At 45.9% G+C, this 20,659-nt stretch overlaps 1 long non-coding RNA gene across 2 annotated transcripts in view; it reads right to left on the reverse strand.

Annotated features, from left to right (window-relative positions):
• Positions 1 to 745: 745 nt before the first annotated feature.
• The window catches only part of LOC143837638 (uncharacterized), a 31,370-nt gene continuing 11,456 nt past the window's right edge, over positions 746 to 20,659 (reverse strand). Inside the window, exons 1-3 of one of the 2 annotated variants that reach the window (XR_013231035.1) lie at positions 19,022 to 19,103; positions 16,891 to 17,000; positions 746 to 3,749 (exon numbers count right to left, since the gene is read on the reverse strand). This is a non-coding gene — a long non-coding RNA (uncharacterized LOC143837638). Of the gene's footprint in view, positions 3,750 to 16,890; positions 17,001 to 19,021; positions 19,104 to 20,659 lie in introns of those variants that run through there. The other variant, XR_013231034.1, reaches the window with a different exon arrangement.

Raw genomic sequence — 20,659 nt, forward strand, 5'->3', positions numbered from 1 at the left:
ACTACCCCTGCCCTGGAGCATGCAGAAATTTGTGGGATCCAGCCCATTGGTTTCAAGGATAGTATTAAGTATCTAAAGCAGCCTTTTTCAACATTTTTGCTGTTGAGAAACCCCTGAAACATTCATGCTTCAAGAAACCCCAGAAGTGGCACGATTGTGCAGAATATGGTTTGGGAAGCATAGTTATGTACATGCCCACCTGGAGCCCCACCAGGTCCCTCCCTCTTCAGGCCCATCATTGGCTTTTTGTTTGGGGAGGGGGTCAACATGATCATATATTGTCATATCACAAATAAATGTTTAACAAATTTTATATCTGTATAAAGAACTTTCCAGGGCTGTCAAGAAACCCTGTTGAAAAATAGTGACCCTGGTCAGACACATTTTGGCCCAAATGGCTTTTCTTAGTTGTCAAACAGATAACATTGCGATGTTCATTCATCATAACCTGACCAAGATGGAATTATTCTGATAATTATTCTCTGTGACCAAGGGAAAGAGTCATTCTTAAACATTTACACCCATAGTCAGGTACAACTGTGTAGCTTTTGAGCTTGGTCAGAAAAACTCAGTAAACCAACAGTGGTGTGAGAGAAGGATGAACAGAGTGTCTGAGCTCTAGCTAGCTTTTTTTTTCTTCTTTTTTTTAGCATGCAGGGGCTTCCAGAAGAAACTGATAGCTTGCCTTGTCTGATATAGCAGATATAACTTCCTATATGCCTCAAAACATGGGGGGGGGGGGGGAAATGCAAGTGTGCCTCCATGGTCAAAAGGTTGAGAAAAGCTGCCTAAGGCGTAGAGCTTGGGTCTGCAACTTTTTTCCCATTAGAACCAAACAATGTCGAAATTCAGAGCCGGAAATCAACAAAGATTCAAATATAAGAAAATCTGTTTGCATCATGGAAATTATATAGCTTAACATTGTGAGTATCTAATGAGTTTCTATAAAGTTTCCACAAACCAAACACTGTGCTTGTTGGGAGTCTTTTATTAGGAAGAGGCACATGATTGGTGTCTTTACTTGAAAGGTTGTCAGTGGAGGGCGGGGAGCAGTTCCTGCTGGCAGAAAAGGAGAGGATCCACAGTAACGAATTTAAGCTACATGCAGGACAATATTGGCTAGATATCAGGCGGAGAAATTTCACAGTCAAATGGGCTGCCTAAGGAGATGGTGAGTTTCCTCTCACTGCCTCTATAAACAGTGGCTGAACAGATAGTATTTGCTGGCATATAAGACTACTTTTTCCCCCTGAAAAACATGCCTCCAAGTGGGGGGATCATCCTATACGCCGGGTGCACTTCAGTTGGGATAGACGTAGCTGCCCATATGGGCCCATAGTACTGTATTTTGAGTGGAAATATTGGGGGGTCGTCTTATACGTCCAGTCGTCTTATACACCGGCAAATACGGTACTTATCCTGGATGCTTTAGGCTGATCCTCCGTTGAGCAGGGGGTAGGACTCGATGATCTTTATGGACCGTTCCAACTCTATGGTTCTACACAATATCTCTCAATAATCAATACATATATAAAGAACATCTTGTGTGGATGTTTTTTGCAAAGCTGCACATAGTTTGCACTTGGATTCCTGGCAACTTGTTCCCTCTATCATTTCACTTTCTGTCAAGTCCTTTAGTCCCACAATAATCTGTGCCTTCATTCCTGTCATGCGCTTGTCATTCTAGCACCCCAACTAGATAATAACTTGATTTTCTCTTCTAAGGAGCCACTCTGGGGGTCAATTTTCCGTGACATAAAGTCAATATTTCCATATAACCCAGAAATTGCATTTCCAATTTTTATTTTTCCTTTCTCAAACAAAAATCCCACCCCATGTCTAATCAATAAATAGGTATTTTATAATATCTTTAGAATAGTCTCACTCCTTTCTGCTTCTCTCGCCTACAGATCCTCCAGCCTTGCTGGCCACCATTCTGTGGAGAGGAGAGATGCAGGCATAGCCAAGTTAAAACAATTTTAAATAAACAATCCCACAGAGAACGAAGACGGAAAGTATCAAAGGACACTCTGTGCTGATTGTGATGCCAAGTTTTCGGCTGGGTTTCCACTATCAATTCCAATAGGTCTCATGTAGGAGGATGGTTTGCGAAATGAATCTAACCTCTTTAGGCAGCAACAATGCCTTGTGGGTGGAGTGTGAGCTGACACCACCCCTGGCAGCCCTCACTGCCATGCCCATCTCTCAGGCAGACAAGGGTGGAGCAAGTGGAGCACAGTGCTGATTAGGCACAACACTGGCACATGGGCCCACGCCCAGAGACCAACGCCTGATGGAGCTCTTCTATATCACCCACCAGTACATTTTTAAGGCCACAGTGTATCTGCTGTCAGAATACTAAACGGAGAGAATTTCCAAAACACAAGCAAGCCAGCAAACATTTTGAGGTGCCATTTTCAAAATAGACATCATTTTCCCAACCAAATCCCTCCATTTGACAAACAGATTAAAAAAATATATCTATCATTAGGTGTATTACTAACATTGCATTTGCTGAAATATTTTTTGTTCACCTTATTACCATAAGTATCCTGGATACTTTCTTTGCAGGGCTTTGGAGTGTTTGATATTTTGGAGGTAGGGATACTCCCATATGAAAATATTCGCCTAGACTGGTAGGTGGGGCTATTCATCCCAAATTGTTACTCCGAGTTCACAAGAACACAAGTGCTTTTTGCAGAAAATCTAGTCGTTTCCCCACTTTCAGGATATTGTGCTCCTCTGTGCTTTAAACAAATCCAAACTCTTCATCCCAGTTCCTGAAAGTTTTATATAGCCCCAAAGCCTTTTCACACAACCGCTGGAGAGTAGGACAGAGACAGGACATCCAGACAGAATTCAGTCTTTGCCACAATATACCAAAATCCACATTCTGTACATAACAGGATGGTGTAGATTTTTAAGGGGAGGGAGTATTTACAGCCACAAGATCTTTGCTTAGGTAGTATTTATCTTATTTTTCTTTATTTATACCAAGGGTGGGCAAACTGTGGCCCTCCAGATGCTGGCAGGGACTCATGGGAATTGTAGACCATGGACATCTGGAGGGCCACAGTTTTCCCACCCCTGATTTATACCCTGTCAGTCTGCCCAATGGTGAGCCAGAGCAGCTTACACCATTCTCCTATACTCCATTTTCTCCTCACAGTAAACCTGTGAGAAGGCTAGGCTGAGAGAGGGAGCGAGTGGCCCAAAGCCACCCAGCAAGCTTCCAGGGCGAAACAAGGATTTAAACGTGGGTCTCTCAAATCCTAGTAGAGCTTCTCATAAATCCCCACTACTATCCTTGGACTGCTTCCTGGGGCAACTTGCATCAGAAATGGGAGGAACCCTCTGAGGAAACACTTCTCTGGTGGAGAAACCAGACACGGAGCTTGTCATGACATGAAATGCAACCTCTTGCCCTTTTCCTTAGTCTCAGCTAACACAATGGCAAAGCCAGGGTTGGCGTCGTGGAAGATCAGTAAAAGGACTTGTCACAGAGCATTTTGTCAAATCTTGAATGTTCTGAGATCAACTGCTGTCATTACCCAGTAATGTCATTTGCCTCACATGTGGCTCTAGTAGAGATGATTCAAGATTACAGATGCCTGGCTTGGTTTGCAGCAGCAAAAAATGCCAGTGGCACTTTAAAGACTAACAATATTTATTCCAGTATGAGCTTTCGGGAGTCAGAGCTGCCTTCACCATTGAGTGCCTTCATCCGTTAAACCCATGTGTCCTCAAATCTGCAGACGATAAAAGATTATGTTACACAGATATTAAAATAATATCCAGACACGAGCGTAACCAGTGCATATTACTGCCTATTGTGGATAGAGAAGGGGCTGTGGCTCAGTGGGTACAACCCCTGCTTTGCATGCCTAAGATCCCCCCATTAGAACTGCTGCTAGTCTGAGTAAGACTGATGTTGATAGACAGACCCAAAGGTCTGATTTAAGCTAAAGCAGCTTCATGTGTTCACATGATCAACATAAAATAGGTCTAGTGCAGAGCAATGCATAATCAATAAACTTGCAGGGGATATCTCATGTTTACTTCCTGACTTATTTTCTCTTTCCCTGAAAGCCGCCATGTTTTTACCATTGAGAAACCCCTGAAGCAGAATATGGTACAGAATATGGTTGGGAAGGACAACCGTGTACATGCCCACCTGGGGACCTTCTCCTTCCCACCCCCTCCAGGCCCAGCATTGGCCATTTTGGGAGGGGTGGGTGAGTTGCTGTGACCATATACGGTCATATCACCCATTAAATGTTTAACACATTTTAAAAATACATTAAAATGAATTAACTCCCACCCATTTGGGAAACTTCCAGGGCTGTCAAGATACCCTGGCTGAGAAAGCCTGCCCTATTGGCTCTCGCTTTTTCCTGCTTCCTTTTCTCCTTCCCACCGAACAGCCAACCTACCTTTATCTTCCTCTCATTTCAGCCTTCAGTTGTCCTTTGTACCCTGACCCCAGCCTTGGTTGTGTGGTGGTGGCTGCTGGACCAGTCCTATTTCTATGGGAGGGAACCTACAAAGACTTGTGACAGATGCCTCATTTCCCCTGTATCCCTTCCCACCACTATTTCCCCTTCCCTTACTCCTGACAATCCCCTTTCCCTGCCTCATTCTGTCCTTTCCAGCCATTCACTAACCTATCTTAGATCTGCCTCCCATCTTCAGCTGTATTTATTATTTCATTTATACATTTTCCCACAAACAAAGGGGTTACATCAGTCTCCTCCTTTTTATCCTCACAACAACCCTGAGAGGTAGGTTAAGTTGAACAGTAGCAAGCAGCCAGGCCTAGGTAAATCATGCAAGTTGGGTGGTAGCAATTCACGGCTGGTTGCTGGGCCTGGTCCCAATGATTCCTCTCTCAAAGACCAAAACACCTGGGGAAGAAACCTGTCCCCTCCCTCTCCATTTGCTGACGGAAACCAAACCTGAAATGCTGACAACAACATTGAAGTTACCTAGCAAGGGCCCCTTAGGGCATCCAGTTCTTAAAGCTACAGATGCTGCTTTATCTTTTGGGGTTCTCTCCATGGTGTTTGGGGTTTTTTGAAATTTCAGATTTTTCTGCAAATCTGGGGCATTTTTTCAGGTTTGTAGAAAGATCTGTCTTGTCCATTTATGGCTCGTCTTCAGATTTAAGTATCCTCAGATCTGCCCTGGCTGAGAATTAAAATATAAAAGTGTAAACTCACAAGGATTTGCTGGAGGCATCTCATTTTCCATTCCCACACTATTTCTTCCCCTTTCCTGAAAGCTGTAGAGTCTCTCACATTTCCCTGCTTCCTTGTCTCCTACCTGCCCAGCAACATTTTTCTGCCCCTCTCCCTTCAGCTTCCTTTCCTCTCCCCAGCAGTCTCTGCTTAGGAGAAATGTGGCCCAGTTGGGTGATTCCAGCAACTGGGAAACACCTTGGTGGGGGGACGTCACTTTCCCACTTGCAATGTTTCCTCTTTCTGCCCTCCTGACAATCCCCATATTCTCTCACCTTTCTCCTCTCTTTCTCAGCCATTCACCAACTTACCTTTTATCTGCCTCACATTTTCAGCTATATTCATTATTCTTTTTACTTCATTTATACCCCACCTTTCTCCACAATGGGAACCAAAGTGGCTTATATTATTTTCTTCTTTTTTATCCTCACAACAGCCCTGTGAAGTAGGTTAGTCTGAAAATATGTGACTAGCCCAAAGTCTCCCAGTGAGTTTCCACAGCAAGATAGGGATTCGAACCTGGGTCTCCCAGGTCCTATTCTGAACCACACTATGCTGGTTTTAATAGAGTGGCTGCTGTTGGAGTAGCAAGTAGCCTGGCCTATTTAAGTCATGCAAATTAAGTGGTATTAACTCAAACATTTCTGCTAGGCAGGTGGCTGTCAACCTCCAGGTGAGACCTGGAGATCTCCTAGAATTATAGACAACAAAGATCTGCCCCCTGAATAAAATGGCTAGTCTTCCAAAATGGCTTAGAAGGATGAACTCTGTGGTATAATATCCATCTGAGGTCTTTCCCCTCCTCAAACCTTGTCCTATTTGGAGTCTACCACAAAATCCCCAAGAATTTCCCAGCCTGGAGCTGGCAAGCCTAGTCCGGTCTGGGTTTATCGAGTCCTCCATCAAAGGCCAAAATAGGTCTGGGAAGTGCCCTGCTGCCTCCCCCTGCCTTTTACTGACAGGACCAAACCTGGAATGCCATGGTTGCCTAGCAACAGTCCCTGATGGAATCCATTGCTTAAAGCGACATGCTCTCCAGCTATCATTTTCAGGTTTTTAAAGCACTACCAATTGTTCATTTCTTTAAATAATTAGATATCACATTTTCCTCCAAACCTGGGGTCTTTTTCAAGTTTGCAGAAAGATCTGTCTTGCCCATTCACAGCTTCAGTCCCTGGATTTCAGTAAGCTCAGATTTAGCTGACTTGGTATTAGTAGACAGATAATGAATGATGATGATATGGTGATGGTGTTTGAAGTATTGCTGAACTAATTAAAATCTGTGGGGGCTGGAATGTGGTAAAGCATTAGCACCTGTACTGAGTGACAAACTCTGGGTCCCTGATAAGATGTGGTAGAAAGATAGGGAGAGGTGAACCAGAAGGGAGAGGGGTTTATATATCCAATATAAAAAGGAAAGGAGAACAGGTACATTTTCCTGCTTTGGGGGGGGATGTGAACCAGTGACCGATCACATGTTTCATGCAGTCAGGTGGGTTTGCACGGAGAAGGGAGTAGAGCCTCAATCTTTTTGGGGATGGTTTGCAAAAGCTGCTGCCTCAGCCAGCAGGGTCTGGTTTGGGCCATTTTCAAATGCTCTTTGTCACAAGAGAGAATGGGCTCATCAGTTGACTGACTGGAGCTTTGCCAGCAGTAAGTCATAGTGGGGGAGGGGGTTGTCCAGGATAGAATTCCGGTATCTCAGGCATGCTCAAAAGGGGCTGCTTCTCTGTGCTTGATCTTGAGTGCAGCCAACTAGCTCTCTAGGGCAGGGGTAGTCAAACTGCGGCCCTCCAGATGTCCATGGACTACAATTCCCAGGAGCCCCCTGCCAGCATTTGCTGGCAGGGGGCTCCTGGGAATTGTAGTCCATGGACATCTGGAGGGCCGCAGTTTGACTACCCCTGCTCTAGGGGCTCAGCCAACATTCACAAACTTTTCCTGCAGGCAACTCCTCCTTAAATATTCAGGTAAGAAAGCCAAGGCTGGACCTTTCCTTCTGTCTTGCAGGAACAGAAAGAGGCTGCCCAAGCTCATCTTTACGAGTGGATAGAAACGCAAGTTTCTGGCTTTTAGAAACAAGCTAGTCTTCCAAAATGGCATTATATCCATTTTATAACATCTTTTAGGATTGCTTAATTCCCTCACACTTCTCTGGCACCTAGAAGCCTCAGCCCATAGATCAGGGGTAATCAAACTGCGGCCCTCCAGATGTCCATGGACTACAATTCCCATGTGGCAGGGGCTCATGGGAACAGCAGTCCATGGACATCTGGAGGGCCGCAGTTTGACTACCCCTGCCATAGATCCTCCAACCTCACCAAGCACCATTCTGTGGAGGGGAGAGATGCAGGTGCAGGAATCCTGGGGGTACCAAATTGTGCCCTTATTTCTTGCAGTTTACATTTCACCCTTCCCCCAAGGCTGAGACTCGCTCACAATGAAAAGCTCACAATTTCTGCCTAACACAACATCCATGCTCCAGGGGTAGAACTATGGCTCTGGGACAGAGCATCTCACATTTCCCATCCCCAACATCTCTAGTTCAAAAGGATCCCGTTCCAGGTGATGGGAAAGATCTATATCTTGAAACCCTGGAGAGCCACTGCAGTTAGCATGGATAAGACTGATCCTGGTGGCCTACAGGAATGAAACAAGTTGAGGCAGCTCCATGTCGGCAGTTTTGTTCCTCAAGTCAGATGTACAACAGTCCTGGACTCTGTATGATACAGACTTTTTCAGCCTGGCAAAGCCAAGCCTTCCTTTCTGGCCGGTCTCTTGCTGCTTAATCAGAAGAGTGGCCTTTGGAAATGGCTGGCAGAGAATGTACACCTAGCGGTCACCCCCGTAGGATCCCTGTGTCTCACATCCCAGCCCAGGCACTGATCCTTGCCCCTTTCCTGCCACCAGGACATGTTTATCCTTCTTATCTTGACCACTATCAAAAGGGAGTTTCAGCTGGGACAGTGTCACCTTGCCTTCAAAGCCCAAGCAAGTGGCTTCAGTGCATTCCAAAGGCTGTTTAGAGCATGGCCTACATTTGGCTGTTTTTAATGTGAGGAGGAGTCAGAAGGCAGGCAAGACCCACCCATCTTTTCTTCCCTTAAAAGCAAACAAGGCGGTGGAGTTTGGAACCTTTGATTACTTTCAAGCATCTCTGGGCTCTAGTGTGCAATTAGAGCCCTGCTTGAAGTAGCAGCTCACTGCACAAGGCTGTGGGGTGAGTCATGTAAGTGCCACACTCTTAATGAATGCTAACTAAATTCATTAGCAGCCAGACAGAATGCTAACATGCATTCAGCCATCCTCTTCCTCAACTTCTTCTCTTTTTTTAAATAGCCCTTGAGTGCACGTTGAGCCAGTCTTTCCGTATCAACAGCCATCAGTGGCTCACGCTACACGCATTCCCATATATGGACAGCCTAGAAATGGCCTTGCGACAAGGGTATAATTAAGGGTGAGCAAAGGGGTTTTCCTCATTGGAAAAAGCTTTCAAGTGCCTTGTGCATCCTGTGGCAGAACTCCCCATGGTGTTCCTGTGTGATGTCATAGGTTTATTCATGGCAGTGGTTCCCACACCTGAAAAGGCTCATGGGAATGTCTCAGCGGTTTGTCAGAGAGAGCTGCTTCTGTCCCAGAATGCTTTGGGCCTTTTGAAGGGAACAACAGTGTTCCCTTTTCCATGATCGGCTGTAACCAAGGGACCAAGCCTTATGAAGATAGGTTGAGTGACTTGGGAATGTTTAGCCTGGAGAAAAGGAGGTTGAGAGGGGACATGATAGCCCTCTTTAAGTATTTGAAAGGTTGTCACTTAGAGGAGGGCAGGATGCTGTTTCCGTTGGCTGCAGAGGAAAGGACGCGCAGTAATGGGTTTAAACTACAACGATATAGGCTAGATATCAGGAAAAAGTTTTTCACAGTCAGAGTAGTTCAGCAGTGGAATAGGCTGCCTAAGGAGGTGGTGATCTCCCCCTCACTGGCAGTCTTCAAACAAAGGTTGGATACACACTTTTCTTGGATGCTTTAGGATGCTTTGGGCTGATCCTGCGTTGAGCAGGGGGTTGGACTAGATGGCCCCTTCCAACTCTTATGATTCTGTGATTCTATGTGACAGAAAAGCTCTCGGGAGAGAGGTGTGCTGCTGTGGGTTTCCAAAGCAAGAAAGAATGGTCAGATGGAAAATGTGCCAGAAGCGCTTACAAATTTTTCTGCAGCCAAGTTTGTTGCCGAGGACTGGACCATTCACTGGACCATTCACTTTCTTTTGGAAAAACTACCTCACAGGGTTGTGGTTGTGAGGATAAAATGGAAGACAGGAGAAAGGTGTTATAAGCTACTTCAGGCACCCGTGAGGGAGAAAACCTGGGGGATCAGTATTGAAATAAAAATTCTGCAGTTGATATACGTTCATAGTATCATTGAATCACAGAGTTGAAAGGAGCCACACAGGCCATCTACCCGCTGCTCAATGTAGGATCAGCCTAAAGCATCCATGATAAGTATCTGTCCAGCATCTGGTTAAAGACCACCAGTGAGGAAGAGCTCACCACCTTCTTAGGTAGCCTATTCTACTGCTGAATTACTCAGTGAATTATTTTTCCTGATATACCACTGGTACTGTTCTACACATACATTAAAGCCATTACTGCAGGTCCTCTCCTCTGCTGCCAACAGGAACCTTCCCCTGTCCTCCTCTAAGTGACAACCTTTCATATATCTAAAGAGAGCAATCATATCCCCTCCCAACCTCCTCTTCTCCAGGTTGAACATTCCCAATTGCCATGAGTGGTGGTATATGAATTAATGAATTAATACATTAATGAATAATGGGGAACCTTGTCAAAAGCCTTACTGAAGTTCAGTAAAAAAGCATCAAGTGAGTTTCTATGATCTTGTAAGTTCATCACTTGGTTAAAGAAGGAAACCACATTGGTCTTTCAGGATGTGTTGGAGACAAATCCGTGCTGACTTCCCCAGATCACCAAATTGTCCTTCAGATGTTTGCAGATCACCTCCTTAAAAATCTGCTCCATTATCTTCCCTGCAACTGAAGTCAGACTCACTGGCTTGTTGTTTCCCAGGTCATCCCTCTTCCTTTTTTGAAGATTGGGATAATATTCACTCTCCTCCAATCTTTTGGCACCTCTCCAGTCCTCCAAGTGGTCCAAAAGATGATGGGCAAAGGTTCTACAAGCTCTCTAGAAAGTTCTTTGTGCAAACTGAACTTGTTAGTCTATTGAATTCTTTATTTTACAATCTGAGAAGGAGACAAGATATTGAAGCTCTATCCCATAATCACTACAGACCCTCTGCAATTTTGTACATGTTTACCTGGGAAGGACTTACAGGCACAAAGGGAGACTTCCCCCAATCCCCACTGCAAGGATTTCATCCAGTATCGGTGACATACTTGCAAGCTTACCTTTGCATTCACAGACGGCTAGAAACTTGGATGGTTGATTTCTCAATGAAAACTTGACATTTTCAGGGTGCTAAACTCAACAACAAATTCTATGACCGATAGAAAATCATAGGAAACACACAAACCTGGGCATGTCATTGTAAAATAATGTGAATGGCATGAAAGGATGGTTTTGCTGCACAATTCATAGCAACAATGAAGTATCTAATAATAGAACTTGCATATGGAGGAGAACTGGAAGAATTTTGCTACCAAGTGAGTTTGGTTGTGTTTTTTGTGTTTTGTTTTTTCCCTCTGGGCAAGAGGCATCTAATTGCTATTTGCAGAAGAATGAAAATCAGAAATGCTACCTGAGCATCATAGTTAAGGTTTCTTTACTCATCCATACCATATGCAATGAGTAACCTTTTGATCCTGCCTGAGTAAGGTTGTTAAAATCTGGCTTGGAATGTCCTATGGCATTCAGCCCCACAGAGAGCTGAATCCCCACAATGCCACTGCAAACAATCCCCAACTTCCAAACCCATGTGTGGGCGACATAAACATTGCTGTATGAAGTCATTAACCCAACAGTCAGAAACTGGTCCAGAGATGAGCTAGTAGTCTCTCAGTACCAGAGTTGCCAACTGGCCTGGAAGAAACTGTCCTGCTCCTTTATTGTGCATTGTGTCAAAATGGGCAACTGGAGCTTTTAATGGCATGGAGATAAATTACACTGCCCAGCAAACAGAAGCCTCTGTAGAAGGGACAGGACATTTATTATCAGGCCAGTTGACAACGGTGCCTGCATGCCAAAGGATACTGTGTGGGCTTTTGCAAAAAGTCAGTGCAGCGGGTAGGGATATTAACCTCCAGCTTGATTTTGGAGCTCTCCCAGAATTATAACTGATCTCCAGATGATAGAGATCCGTTCTCCTGAGGAAAATGAATGTGTGTGGGACTTAAATGTAAGGAACTAAGGGGGAGGAGGGGGGAGAAGCAACCAATGATTCATGTACTTATGTGAACAGCAAGTCATGTGCTCTGCTTCCATATTTGGTAGGGCCTGGAGAGCAGTTACTCAAGGCCACACTGAAAACGGCAGCTTCACAGGGTGGACAGCATTACGCCCACTAAGATTCCTCCCCAGGCGGTACCATCAAAATGTTCAGTATCCCGGCTCACAAGTATCATGACTAGCATTAGCTAGTAGTAGGTCTGGTTCTTTACAGATGCTTGGCAGACCTTTCTCTGCAAGTAGATTTACTGGAGGGATTTTTCAGAAGGCTAGGCTTGGATCCTTAATCCGGGCCTCACCTTGTCACTACGTCTTCCATCATTCCTGCTCAGGGAAACAGAGAGAACCACCACAGGGCTCTAGGCCAGGAGGGCTGGAGGATGCAGCTTTTAAATATGTTTTTTAAAGATTTTAAAGTTTTCTCCTCATTTGAGCAAATCAACCTGCCCCCTCCTCAAATGGCTAATTTTGGGTCTGGAGGGCGTGGGGAGGGGACCTGGCCTGGAATTTTGTCCCTGTGATGGGCAGAGCAGGTGACCAGACCACTTTGGGGCTTGGGTGAGCATGAACAGGGACCTAGCTCACGCCTGCTGCCATGGTCTGGATTTCCATGTTCTGGCCACCAGAACATCTGATGTCCGTTAAACTAGAACTCTGTCCCACCCCTCCTCATCCAGGACGTAATAAATTATAACGGCAAATCAACTATAGAGAGAGGGAATATAAAAGGAAAAAAGTGACATGTCATTTCCAAGGGGCGTGGCAGGGAGGCATGGCCTGCCAGCGTCACTGCTGAGGTTACCCAAAGCCTGAAGAATTTTTCAGGGGGTTACTCAATGGTAAAGAGCTGCTCTAGGCAAAAAAGTCCCTCTGTGCCTCTTCCTCCACACCCAGCTACAACAGCATATGGAATTGGGGTGCCAATTCCAGTTTGTAAAGGCCCCAAGGATTTAGATACAGAAGGGAGAGTTGATTTTGAAGTGAGGGAGCTCAATTGTGACATCATGCCATAGAGTCCACCCTTCCCTATTGCCATTTTCTCTGTAGCCTGCAGATCAATTGTAATCCAGGGAGATCTCCAGGCCCCACATGACTAGCTGTTCACATAAATAGGTTAATCATAGGCTGCTCATACACACGCACACGCACACAGAGCCCTTAAGGTTCTTATGTTTAGGTCCTGTCCACAGTTGCAAAGAACTACAGCCCTGTGCATTTTTATACTAGAGCAAAACTGCCAGGCCAAGGGTTTCAGCACATAAAGACATGAAACTTTCTACTCTGACTGGCAGCAGCTCTCTAGAATGTTGCCAGCAGAGGTCTTTCACAACATTTCTTACCTGATACTTTTAAGTGGCAGTGCTGCTGGGAATTAAATCTGGGACCTCCTGCCAAAAAAAGCAAATGCTCTACCACTGACCACAACCCCACCCCCCATATTTTCATATTGCATAGGGAGGAGGCTTTCAAAAAGCCACCAGCTAGCTAACTTCCCCAGTGTTCTCTCAGCCAATATGTATTCAAAATAGCAATTAAGCGGCTGATACAGGAACCTCCCATGACCTTCTCCCCTCCCTTAACTCTTAAATCTGTTCCCCAAAGCTTTAGGATCTGGTCTGCTAACAATTATTATACTTCGCATTTAAGTAGAGAATTCAGAGCATTTCAGACACACATGGAGAAGCTACCTTGTACTGAGTCGGACTTCTAGTCTGTTTTCTACATTGACAGAAAGCAGCTATCTGGGAGTTCTGGCAGAGGCCTTCCACATTAGCTTCTTATCTGATCCTTTTAAGTGAAGATGCCAGCTACTGAACCTGGGGCCTTCAGAATTCAACCAAGTGCTCTGCTGCGGAGCTATGGCTCCTCCCCCATTGTCTCAGGAATTTCTTACAACAACCCTATAAGGTTGGCTAGTGTTGCTATCCTCATAGGCAGAGAAAAGTTACTAATCTAGCTCCACAGTGTGTTTGTGAGTGTGTCGAGGTTTAAACTGGAGACTTGACACTCCTAGGAGATTCTGTGCCTTGAAGCTCATAGTTGCTGTCAGTTCAGTCAGGTTTGTAAATCTGAACAAATGCCCCTACACAATACGAAAAGGCTTTTCTCCGTTTTCTTTCCGGCATCAATGACAGACAGCATGAATACTATGCAAGGGAAGCTCACAGTGAAATAATAGTCCCCTGAATCTCTCTATCACCCTCCCTCCAACTGTGACTGCGTTTTTGCAATATCCCAGAATTCTCTGTGGCATTCTCATGACCGGCAGTGTGTGGGGAGGGAGGAGTCATTGAAATCTGTGTCAGTGCAGATGCTGTCTGGAAGTAAAAGGTCAGTTTGGCTGAGGGAAACCATCGAATGGCACCAGGGTCATAGGAAAAACTATTATATCTTGGCTTAACATCTGTACAGTATGGTGCAAGATGGGTAGCCCCACTAGCCTGTCTGTACCAGCCAAAAAGAACAAGAGTCCAAAAGCACCTTAAAAACATACAAAATTTGTGGCAGGGTATGAGCTTTTGTGAGTCACTGGTGAAGTGGTCTTTTCTATTGTATGGCATAGCAGTTCACCTCAGCTGTGATACACCAAACATGCACAAATTTGTGGTGTGAAAATCTTATGGAACTGGGCACTTTCTAGCTTCTTGAATATAGTTGGTTGGTTGGTTTTAAATTAAAGGCATACAGGAGCCTTTTGTGGAAGCAGTTGACTCAAATCCCTATTACGACTGTGTTGTTTAACATCAGACTATTTAGTTACACCCCACATTTCTCCCCAGTGGAGACCCAAGCCATTTTATCCTAACAATAGCCCTGTGAGATAGGTAAGGCTGAGAATGTGCGACTGGCCCAGGGTCTGCCAGCAAGTAGCCTTTTTCATCCTTTTGACTGTGGTAAGAGCCCCAGAAATAATTTTTCAGACTTCGAGGAGCTCCAGAAGTGGTGTCAGCTGGCCATGCCTCCTTGCCACACCCCTGGGAGTGACATATCATCAGAAGTGATATCACCCCTCCTGAGTTAACAGGCAAGCTCAAGGAGGACTGAGGGGGGAGAGACAAGAGGCTGTTTAAAACGTGAGTAGGCAGGCAGGCTCTGCCCCCTCCCAAGCACAGAAACCACAAGAGAACTCACTTATGCTTGGGAGGGGGAGTAATGGAAAGGGCTGGTTCCTTAGCTTCTGGCTGAATGCATTAAGGCAGGAGGGGGAAGGCCACAGACCCCCTTTCTGGAGACCCTGTGGATCCCTGGGGGTCCACAGACCCCTGGTTAGGAATCACTGTTCTAGGGCAGAGCAGGGATTCAAACCTGGGTCTCCCAGATGCTAGCCTGACACTCTAACCACTACCCTCTTTGCATCTCTTTTCAATCTAACTAATGCTCTTGAACTCTCTTTGCACTTGTGAATGTAGGCTCCAAACAGGCTCCTCAGAATCCTCTTGGGTTTTAAGTAAGCTGCCTGTTGGCTCTTTGGCATTTCTATGAGCATAGTCCATAACTGCCTAGTTAAACAACTAGTACCATCCTAACCAGAACTCCTCCTTCCTAGGGCCATAAAGGTCAACAGGCTTAGAAGTCTGTAACTGCTTAGGATGGTACTGTGAGTCACACACTAGACTTGCAACACCAGCAGCGGGTAACTGGATCTCCTCAGACCTCACAAAGTGTTGCTAAGCAGGGGAAATATTAGAGCACTATGACAAATGATCCATGGCAAGAGTCGTCATCATCCCGCATAGCTCAGTTTTGGTGCTCTGGTTTCCCAGCCAGCTTCCAGCATGTAGGTGCCCCAAAACGGGGAACGACAGGTCAACGGAGGAAGATGGAGCTTCATTTGCATTCATCGATCACATGTTCCTCCCTATGACACCACCCGCATTGTGCATTGCTGGCTATGAGAAATGGACAGGGGCCAATGTCAAAAGGTTTGCACCACACAGCAAAAATGAAATAGTTGAAGATGCTGGCGGGGGGGGGGGGGGGGAGTATTGCATAACCTCTCCGGAGCCAAATTTAGGAGGGGGGGAGGAGTATTGCATAACCTATCCAGAGCCTAATTTAGGAAACTGGAAAGGAAGGGAAGTTTAATAGTCTATGAGAGGGGAAACCCGTGTGTGGCTTTGTACTTGGGTTTCCAAGGGAAGCATTCATCAGCTCCACAGTCTTAATTGCATGTGTAAAGGGCCCTCAAGTCTAAGCTGACTTATGGTGACCTAGCAGAGGACTTTCAAGGAGAGGCAGAGGTGGCTTACCATTACCTTCCTCCAATGACATATTTAGGGTATGACAACCAGGACCCATGCCCTGGCCAAGGAGAGCTCAGCGACATGTGCACTGGCTACAGGTATCCTGGTGCCCTGACACTGTGGACTCAAGACTGGGCATGTCAGCAGCTCACAGCAGATGGAACAATACTCAAAATAGACACCTGGTAACCCCCCCCCCAGCAGCCTACCCTATGGCATGAGCATCAGTGTTGGCCTATGACTGCCAGTCCCCCCTCCCTCCTTCCTGACAGTGGGGATGAGCTGAGGGATGTCAGGTATCGGGGGGGGGCAATTTGTGGGTGGGCATTTCTCTGCAGAGGCCCCATCCCAGCCCTGCCTACCGGTTTGCTTCATTGGGTAAATTGCATAAAACTATGAGGGCCTGCAATGAATTGCCAAAAGAATGGGAAGTGAAAGGTCTCTCTTTAAAAATCTTCCTTCCTCACATGGGCTTTCTCCTGGCCTTGAGCTGATTGTTGGAAGAAAAATGAGGTTCAGAAAATACTTTTTGTTGGCCCAAATTTCCTCTATCTTCACCATGGTGATTTCAACTGCCAAGTGAAACATGTTCTGTCCTTGCAGTGACAATGAGAAGGAAATTCACCTCAGAAAACACCCTTCTCTTGAGGTAGTTCTGGCTATGTGGGAAGGCAAAACCTTCCCAACGCCCCCTCCCCCAAAATCACCCAGTCTCTCTAGTAATTGTTATATTTGCTTAATTTTTGTCTTCTCCGCAATAAGGAGAACATCAGAGAAAGGCTTTGGCCCTGGCCTCCACACACCATTTGGTGGCCTTTGAGGGCTGATGGCTGCTTACTGTATAAAACAGGAGGAGGCTGGACTACATGGGCCACACGGGTCTGATCCAGCAAGGCTCTTTCAGTGCTACTATTTGGCAGCACCCTGACAGGTTTTTGTGTGTCATACAGCTCTATCCACCTACAATGTCAGACTTTTTTAAAGGCTTACCTGGGTTGATTCATTCATCTGTTCCAATCCCCACTTTTCTTCTCCCTTTCACAAAGGTCCATTCACAAAGGTCCATAAACTGCTGTGTGTAGCCATGACGTCGCATTTTGCTGGTGAGGAAGAGAACTGTATTAAAGAGGCCTTCAGTCCCATCTGGTGCCAATTGCTCCATTCCCTAAGGCAGGGGTAGTCAACCTGTGGTCCTCCAGATGTTCATGGAGTACAATTCCCATAAGCCCCTGCTAGCAAACGCTGGCAGGGGCTCATGGGAATTGTAGTCCATGAACATCGTTGACTACCCCTGACCTAAGGCATTGAAAAACTCTTGTTCTATGATACCAAGATCTGTCTGCTCAAGCAGGGAAGCAAAAACATTGCTGCAGTCTGGATTCAGTTGCACACACACACACACACACACACACACACACAGAACTCAGAGAGACCAGGCAACCTGTCACTTTTTCTCCTTCTTCCAAAATACTAGAACTTGGGGGCACCCAATGAAGTTGAAGGGCAATACCCAGAGAAAAGGTCTGTCACTCGACGAGTGATCCAGCTACGGGATTTGCTGCCACTGGACATAGTGATGGCCATAAATAGAGACAGGAGGAGTGTTAAAGACAAGGCCCAGCCTAGACTCTGTGCTCTGGGAGGTGCTGTGTGGGGTGTCCCCAGTCCCTGCAGCTGATCTGTGCAGCCTGAGGCTCGGGCAGTGGGAGGGGGAGGGGGGAGGACAACGGACTGATCAATTGTAGGCAGTTGGGCTTCTCTGTTGCCTGAACGATTCTGACGTCCCATTCTCAAGTTTTGCCCAGGGGTCCAGAATCACTAAGGCCACCCATGAGTATTAGGGTTGCCAGCTCTGGACTGGGAAATACCGGGAGACTTTGGGGGGGGGGGGAATCAGGAGTGGGTGGGATTTGGGGCAGGGAGGGACCTCAGTGGAGTGTCATGTTATGGAGTCTACCCTCAAAGCAGCCATCTTCTCCAGGGGAACTGATTTCTGTCGCCTGGAGATGAGTTGTAAAAATGGGGGGACCCACAGTCCCTCCTAGGGACTGGCATCTCTACATAGATAAGCTTAAAACGGGATAGAGATATTGAATGGCTGTTATCTGTGATGACTACTGGGAACCTCTATCTTCAGAGACAGTCTACCTCTGAAACCAAATCCTAGGAGGCAACACCAGAAGGCCTGTTCTCTATATACAGTTTGTGGTTCCTTGAAAAGCAACTGGCTAGCCAGCAACTGGAACAGACTGCCGGACTAGAGGGCCCTTGTACAGTACAATCTCTCAGAGCTTGTATTCTTATGGCCAAAATGGAATTCAGGGAAATAACAGCAACAACAACAATAATAAACTTTAGTTATATCCTGCCTTTCCAATTCTCAGGGCAGGTAACAACAAAAACAAAGACAAACGTTAAAATTTTTAAATGTTATAATTAATGCTCCCAACTGAAATCCCAGTGGTGGAGGTTGTGGCTGAAGCTGATCATCAGGTCATTTGAGTCTGAATACTGCCCCGATTAGCACTTTGCCACTTGCTGTATGAAGCAAGCATGGGCAAGAGAAGGGAAATACAGTGTTACAAAGCAACCAACATTTATACCACAAACAAGAGGGCTAGGAACCACATTTTTGTGTGGCAGTCCTTTGCATCAGTTCACTCATATGGGCAGCTGCAAGTTTTCCCATCTGCTACATCCTAAAGTTTTCCCATCTGCTTTAGGATGCTTTGGGCTGATCCTGCGTTGAGCAGGGGGTTGGACTAGATGGCCTGTATGGCCCCATCCAACTCTATGATTCTGTGATTTCATTCCACCCTTTTGTCAAGGAGCTCAGGATTACTTGCATAGTTCTTCCTCCCCCACCCAGTGAGCTTTATGGTAAAGTGGGGACATGAACCTGGCTCCCTAATCTGTTCAAAAGCTGTTCTTCCAGAAAGCAAGGCCAGAAAATTGCTCTGCCTACGTAGCACCTTCATGCACTTGATACCTGAGTAGTATATCAAGAAGTCCTTCTTCTGAAACACCTCTACTGGGGTAGAGGAAAGCCAGGACAGGGGTGAGGGAAGAAGCAAGAGAGCATTTGGCATCTACAAGCACCCGTGGGCTTTTGGTGCCTTACCTCATCAAAGCATTTCAAGACATTCTGAATGCTGGATCCAATTTTGTGTGTGTGTGTTTTTAAGTTGTTTGCTTCAGTGAATGCAAACTGGACTGGACACCAGGAGAGGTCACTTGTAATTTCTTTTTGTTCCTTTTTGGCAATAGCACTAGAACATTGGACTCCAGCGGGCAGTGAGCCCTGGGGGACAGTGACCAGCTAGGGTCATTCACAGAGCAAAATGAGATGGCATGAAGTATCGTTTTTCTCCCACTCGGACGGTTTGTGATTCTCTTGTTTGCTTTCACAGAGAAAGGTGAATCTGCCAGGTTTAATATTTTACAATTGCAGCAAGCCTGTGTCAACAGGCAGCTCCTCCTCTTTACCCCAAATTCATAGGACATGAAGGACAACAACCCCACCATTTGTAGGCAAAACAGGAAGTGAGAAGGCTTGTGTATTGAAACCACATCTACACCACAAATCAATGGCATCCTCCTTGTGTGCTGCTAAAGAGGCAGAAGAGTTCTTTGGATCATTTATCCTTTTGGGCAAATCAAATGAATCTACCATTTGTTTCTTCACCCCTACCTTATTCCCCATAAAGTGAACGTATTATTTATGCACCAGAAATCAGTGCAAGAAATAGATGTAAATGACACACATTGTGCATATGAATACCATATATTTTGCAAGTAAACACAGGATATTTGGGAGCCAAATCCTATGCATGCTTTTTCCTCTCTCCAAAGCAGTGCCATCCAGAGCAGCAATTTTATCCAGAGAACTGATTTCTGTAGTCTGGTGATTTGTTGTGGGAGAACTCCAGACCCCACCTAGAGGTTGGCATCCCTATCCGGCCCATACTCTGTTGCCCCTGTGGCTTCTCAGCATAGCCTGACACCCTCCCCATTTCAAAGGACTTGGTCTTCCTGAATTATGCCCATTCAGAATTCTTCAGAAGTTAGGACTCTTCTTTCCAAAGCCAGGTTTAAGAAATGATACCTACATTGGTTCAGTCTTGTCTAATCATAGGGGCTTTCCGCACCGGGATCCTTGTAGCAAATTGTTTGCTGAACGAAAAATCGCCATTTTAAATAGTGGAATTCGTCGTTATGCATACCTGCCCTTGTAGTGGAATCCAGTTGCGTTTCTATCGTTTCCCACAGGCTTCCAGTCTCGGCAAAAATCGCTAGAAAGGAAGCGCTATTGCCGAGCTCGTCCTGCCCTTGGCCGTCAAGGAGCCAATGGGCGGCCGTTAGCATGCTCCCAAACAGCCCCTTTCCCTTTAAGAAAGGTTAAAAAAAAAAAAACACACGTTGCAACGAATATGCATTGCTTCGTTGCAACGGAGAGACCCATCCAGCTGGCAGGTGTGTTTGACCTGCCGTTTCATCATTGCCATGCTCCCCCCAAGTGGAACCCCCCCCCCCTCACGGGCGCGATTTTCGGCCGAAAACAGTGTGAAAAATAAAGGGAAAATAAATCAGCAAACGGGCTTCTCTGTTGTTTGTGCTTAGTGACTTTAAACAGCTCTGGGGAGGGAAGCCTCACTGGCTAAACGGAGGCTCACCGGTGCGTTGATCTCCGCTCGCTCGGAGAAAAAAAAATGGCGATCGCTTCGCCGGAAGATCAGAGGAGAGAGCCAGGGGGAGGGAC

This window comes from Paroedura picta, chromosome 5, assembly GCF_049243985.1.
Source record: "Paroedura picta isolate Pp20150507F chromosome 5, Ppicta_v3.0, whole genome shotgun sequence".
Classification (NCBI taxonomy): Eukaryota; Metazoa; Chordata; class Lepidosauria; order Squamata; family Gekkonidae; genus Paroedura; species Paroedura picta.